This window comes from Salmo trutta, chromosome 36 (assembly GCF_901001165.1).
Source record: "Salmo trutta chromosome 36, fSalTru1.1, whole genome shotgun sequence".
NCBI lineage: Eukaryota > Metazoa > Chordata > Actinopteri > Salmoniformes > Salmonidae > Salmo > Salmo trutta.
This window is the reverse complement of record NC_042992.1, coordinates 27,456,247-27,462,300: the sequence shown is the minus strand read 5'-3', so window position 1 is coordinate 27,462,300 and position 6,054 is coordinate 27,456,247.

Here is a 6,054-nt window from a genome sequence, read left to right as displayed (position 1 = left end):
CGGCCAGCCTCAGCAGAACTAGTCCAGAGAGAATTATACCGGGGTCTGTTCCAAATTGTACCCTATTCCCTACATAGTGCACTTCTTTTTACCAAAGTCCTATGGGTCCTGGTCTAACGTAGTGCACCGTATAGGATATAGTGTTCCCTTTTGGAAAAGAACTGGGAGGAACAAAAGAGCTGCTTCTTCCTCCTATGATGAGATTGGACTAATGCTGCGATCACATCTCGTAATTTTGTAAATACCCGCATACACTGGGAAAAATCCACTTGAATGCCCCTCCAACTGGTAATTACTAGTGGGAAACTCATCTATCGTCCATGTGCTCAGTTTCCCACTTGCAGAGGGGAAGCATGGCGGCATCTTTCCTACTTGCATGGCAGCATCTTCAGCAGTTGTTTATGGTAAGAACAAAATACAAGTTGTTGATACAAAATGTATTCTGTTCATCTTCCTTTTAATTTAGAAAGTGAACAGTTCTGGGTATACTTTTTATGGGCAAAAAAAGAGCAACACAATCACAAGCCTTCTAATGACCTTTATCTGTGATGGTATTTCCCAGTACAAAATGTGAATGCACCCAACTCGTATTTATGACTTCACTACTGGTAATTACCACCTACCCACTTGGCTCTGAACACAACATCATACTGCACAGTCCTAATAAGTTGTATTGACTATGCAAATGAAATTAACTTTATTTTGGGAGGTGGATGATTTCAGTTAGTGTACAGAACCCACTGGGCACACTACGTCATTTCAACGTAGATAATTGGGTAATATTTGGCAGAGTTGTTGATCAATGAGATTACGACCTATATTCACCCACTCAAAGACAGACAAAAGTTAGTTGAATTTCCAATTTGTTATCACCATGTTTTCCACCATCTGAAAGCACAACTAAATTCCAATGGAAAAACAATGTCTGATTTTTGGTTTAGTTTTCACCCAAATGTATATGACTGCGCTTTCAACCATTTTAAAAGGTTGAAAGCAGCTAAATTAAAATGGGAATACATAGTGTTTATTTATACAACATACTAATGTGATTTCACTGTGCTTCATCTAATAGCAGAAACAAATTACCTGGATAGTAGTTGAGATTACATTAAAGTACATGGTGCAAGTGATCAATGCCAAGATTCTGTGCAGATTATTACAGAAATTGTGAAGATCTCCACAGATGTGAAGACATAGATGTCTGATCTTCATTTGATCACCCTGTTTCAGGAGAACTTTCAATGCAGGACATTTTAAACTTTGAGGTTTTAAAAAGCCTTCTGAATGTAGTAATTTTGACTTGCGTCTCTATTCAGTCAGATCCGCTTCAGCCGACATCCGCATAGTGGTGTCAACAGGTGGAAGTGAGAGCCATCAAATCCACGAGCAGCGCCTGGCATTCTACCTGAAGCAACATCGCCATTGGCTGCTTGGAGTCTCATTAACAGAAATCCCATGCAGCCTTGTTTACAAGCTGGAACACTGGAATGTGAGACGTGATCTACTCCTCAATTATGATGGTAGAAACCTTCATTATTTTGTTTATTTTTTTCATTTGAGCAACATTATAGGGGCGGCAAGTAGCCTAGTGGTTAGAGCGTTGGGCCAGTAACCGAAAGGAATCCCCGAGCTGCCAAGGTAAAAATATGTCGTTCTGCCACTGAACAAGGCAGTTAACCCACTGTTCCTAGGCCGTCATTGAAAATAAGAATTTGTTCTTAACTGACTTGCATAGTTAAATAAAATAAATGATCGCCAGTTAACACTTGATCTGATGGAATCTAGGCCTTGATTTTCCCTTACGAAAACCCATCAACCCCTACAAAAATGTATATTAATTATAATCCACATCAATCCATTCCTGTTGCTGCAGGATTCTTTTCCTGCTGTAGCAAACTGGCTCAAATTAAGATCCTACGTCTGTATCTACTGCTTGGATCGTTCCACCTGAGCCACTGGCTTAATCCCATTCTTTAACTTTCATTTTTGATTGAATTGGAGATATGAATCCAACATATTATTTTTTAATTGTCGTCACGTTAATAGGCTATTTTTTGTATTTCAAAAGTGATGTTGAATTGTGTTTGGTTGTCAACTCAACCAAATATCAACATTTGAAGGAGATGTATCTTCTGCTTGGATAGTTCCATCTGTCTCGCTGACTCTAAATATCTGAGCATTTGGATTGACAAAGATCATGTTTAAAAAGCCTTTGGATGAGCTAGGTAAAACGCTAAGATTTAAAGCTTATTTGTTAGAAATAGATATTGCGTCTCCCTAGTGGTAGGAAGCAGATTGTACAGTCAACTTTCCTGCCAGTTCTCGACTGTGGTGACACCATTTACCAGATTGCAGCAGCCACTACTCTTAAACCTTTGGATGCCACCTACCATGGAACCATTCGTTTTATCACAAGTGACAGTTTTAATTAATATTCACCACTGCATCCTGTATCAAAAGGTTGGCTGGTCCTTATTAAAGTCCCGTAGATCTTCATTAATCCCTTTTTGTTAACAAAGCTCGACTACACAAGCTTCCAATTTACACAAGCTTCCAATTTACACAAGCTTCCAATATAAAACATGAGATAAGAAAACCCGTTCACAGGGTTGGTTAACTCTGGAGGTTCCTCGAGTATCCACCGAACTAGGTAAATCCGCTTTTAGTTTTAATACACCACATTGCTGGAACCAACTACAAAATACATTATAACATTATAATTGGATGGTCTGGTGCTGCTCATGCAATTTAAAATATTGATTGGGAAACTTCTTACTAAGTAATGTTACTGTTTTTCTTGAATATTTGTGTTGTATTTGTTTTACATTGTATCTGATTTTGACTTAATTTTTTCTCCTGAATTGTATATGCAGGGCTCCCTTGTGAAAGAGACCCTGGTCTCAACGGTGACTCCCTGTTTAAAAAAAAAAAATGAATTAAAAAAATCGTAATTCCAGTTTGTCTAGAACTGAATAATATATCTTGGATTTAAGTCTCCATCTTAATAAAAAAATCTAAGTTATCGAATAGGACTAAATTGAATCAAACATTAAATGCACTTAAAATATAGTTTGATTTGGTCCTATTCTTTAAGATTTTTGGTTGAGATGGGAACTTGAATCCAACATATAATTTTGTTTTATTTGAAGACAAACTGGAATTAAGTGAACAGCACAGATGGAACTGTCCAAGCAGAATATACATCTACTTCAAATGCTAATATTTTGTTGTGTTGACAACCAAACACAATTCAATATCATTACATTTTAAATCAACCAGAGCTTGAAACCTTAGGCCTATTGTATTGTACATTTTGTTGAATTCTGGGTAAAAAAACAAACAATTGCTTTTGATGACTTTGCAAATGCTATATCGGCCTAAATAGCGTCATTGATGATCAATAAGGGTGGTTACATTTCATTTGCTCCGTTAAACCTACCCTTTGGAATGACTTCGATAGAACCAGTGAATCTATTTAGTTTAAGTGAAGATCTCTCAACAAACAATCATTCTCACAATAGCACATTGGTAAAAGTCAGTGACAAATATCATAGCTAAACAGGGCTGGGCTTGGTTAAAACCCTTGATGGGAGACCAAAGGGTAGCTGTAGATCAATTCTCCAGGATGAGCTGCCCAGCTATGTTATTCTTTTCTGATAGTGGATATATAGTGCATTCAGAAAGTATTCAGGCCCCTTGACTTTTTCCACAATTTGTTACGTTACAGCCTTATTCTAAAATGTATTAAATTACAATTGTTCCTCATCAATCTACACACAGTACCCCATAATGAAAAAGTGAAAACGGGTTTTTAGAAATGATTGCACATTTATTAAAAATGAAAAACAAATACCTTATTTACATAAGGATTCAGACCCTTTGCTACCAGACTCGAAATTGAGCTCAGGTGCATCCTGTTTCCAGTGATCATCCTTGAGATGTTTCTACAACTTGATTGGAGTCCACCTGGTGTAAATTCAATTGATTGGACATGATTCGACACCCGTCTATATAAGGCGCCGAAGTTGACAGTGCATGTCAGAGCAAAAACCAAGCCACGAAGTCAAAGGAATTGTCCATAGAGATCCGAGACAGGATTGTGTCGAGTCACAGATCTGGGTACCAAAAAATGTCTGCAGTATTGAAGGTCCCCAAGAACAAGTTGGCCTCCATCATTCTTAAATGGAAGAACTTTGGAACCACCAAGACTCTATGGTCACTCTGAGAGACCTCCAGAGTTCCTCTGTGGAGATGGGAGAACCTTCCAGAAGGACAACCATCTCTGCAGCACTCCACCAATCAGGTCTTTATGGTCAAGTGGCCAAATGGAAGCCACTCCTCAGTAAAAGGCACATGACAGCCTGCTTGGAGTTTGCCAAAAGGCACATGAAGACTCTGACCATTAGAAACAAGATTCTCTGGTCTGATGAAACCAAGATTGAACTCTTTGGCCTGAATGACAAGTGTCACGTCTGGAGAAAACCAGGTACCATCCCTATGGTGAAGCATGGTGGTGTCAGCATCCTGCTGTGGATATGTTTTTCAGCGGCAGGGACTGGGAGACTAGTCAGGATCGATGGAAAGATGAATGGAGCAAAGTACAGAGATCCTTGATGAATACCTGCTCAGGACCTCAGATTGGGGCAAAGGTTCACCTTCCAACAGGACAACAACCCAAAGCACACAACCAACACAACGCAAGAGTGACTTCGGGACGAGTCTCTGAATGTCCTTGAGTGGCCCAGCCAGAGCCCGGACTTGAACCCAATCGAACATCTCTGAGAGACCTGAAAATAGCTGTGCAGTGACGCTCCCCATCCAACCTGACAGAGCTTGAGAGGATCTGCAGAGAGGAATGGGAGAAACTCCCCAAATACTGGTGTGCCAAGCTTGTAGCGTCATACCCAAGAAGACTCAAGGCTGTAATTGCTGCCAAAAGCGCTTCAACAAAGTACTGAGTAAAGGGTCTGAATACTTATGTAAATGTGATTAGTTTTTTATTTTTAATAAAACTTGCAAAAATGTCTAAACCTGTTTTTGCTTTGTCATTATGGGGTATGGTGTGTAAATTGATGAGCAAAACAAACTATGTAATCCATTTTAGAATATGCCTAATGTGGAAAAAGGGGTCTGATACTTTCCGAATGCACTTACTTTGAAAATGTGGCGTTGTTTCAAAAGTACAAATTCAAGATTTGTCTGAAATTTGGTTTCCATGAAATAATCCTGTGGTTGAAATGTCACCCTCAAAACAACAGTTTTGTATTTTCCATGTTGGGCCAGTAACTGAAAGGTTGCTAGATCGAATCCCAGAGCTGACAAGGTATACATCTGTCGTTCTGCCCCTGAACAAGGCAGTTAGCCCACTGTTCCTAGGCCGTCATTGTAAATAAGAATGTGTTCTTAACTGACTAGCCTAGTTAAATAAAGATTCCACATCACAATACGTTGTCAAAATTATGTTGAAACAACGTTGATTCAACCAGCTTGTGCCGAGTGGGAATGTATTGCTTTTTAATTCTTGAGGTCTGTGTTTCTTAACTGAGCCCTGTTTACTTGTTGCGAACATATGCGTCCTTTGTCCTGAGCTTGTCCACATTCAGATTTTGCCCACATTTTTAGATGGGTGTAGACGATTATAACTGATTGATCATCTTCCTGACCACTTCCGGAGGTAGTCGGGGACGAATTGATTGGTTGGATGAAAGTTGTGGGCAAAGCTTAGTGACAGGTCAGTTTGTGGAGTTTGCAGGTGAGAGTCAAATAATGGAATGTCTTGAAGGGAGGCAGGTTGGAGGGCATTAAACACAAGGTTGCCAGTTCGAATCACAATGCACCTTTCGTTTTCCAACCTTAGCCAACATACTGAAGGGCAGCTGAACTCCACTAACTTCGCTGGTTGAAAACAGCCTGTTGCATCATTATTAGTCCGACATTGATTCTAGTGTAAAAATGTACTAAACTCAGCAAAGAAAGAAACGTCCTCTCACTGTCAACTGCATTTATTTTCAGCAAACTTAACGTGTAAATATTTGTATGAACATAAGATTCAAC